The following is a 201-nucleotide window of genomic DNA, read 5'->3' as shown; positions in this document are numbered from 1 at the left end:
TGATCCAAACCCATGGCTACGCGATGGGCAGGGCGAGATTTTCTCAAAAATCCACTCCCGAGTGGTCCTTCTTGTCAATTTATCTCGCAAGGCGGAGAAAAAAAAAACGAGGGGTGCAACACGAGGACTTCCCAGGAGGTCACCCATCCTAGTACTACTCTCGCCCAAGCACGCTTAACTGCGGAGTTCTGATGGGATCCG

At 52.2% G+C, this 201-nt stretch overlaps 1 pseudogene; it reads right to left on the bottom strand.

Annotated features, from left to right (window-relative positions):
• Positions 1-110: 110 nt before the first annotated feature.
• On the bottom strand, positions 111-201 carry LOC118345480 (annotated as a pseudogene; the record flags this gene model as incomplete).

The sequence above is a fragment of the Juglans regia genome, unplaced genomic scaffold, assembly GCF_001411555.2.
Source record: "Juglans regia cultivar Chandler unplaced genomic scaffold, Walnut 2.0 Scaffold_2751, whole genome shotgun sequence".
Taxonomy (NCBI): domain Eukaryota; kingdom Viridiplantae; phylum Streptophyta; class Magnoliopsida; order Fagales; family Juglandaceae; genus Juglans; species Juglans regia.
This window is presented reverse-complemented; position numbering and strand designations above follow the sequence as displayed.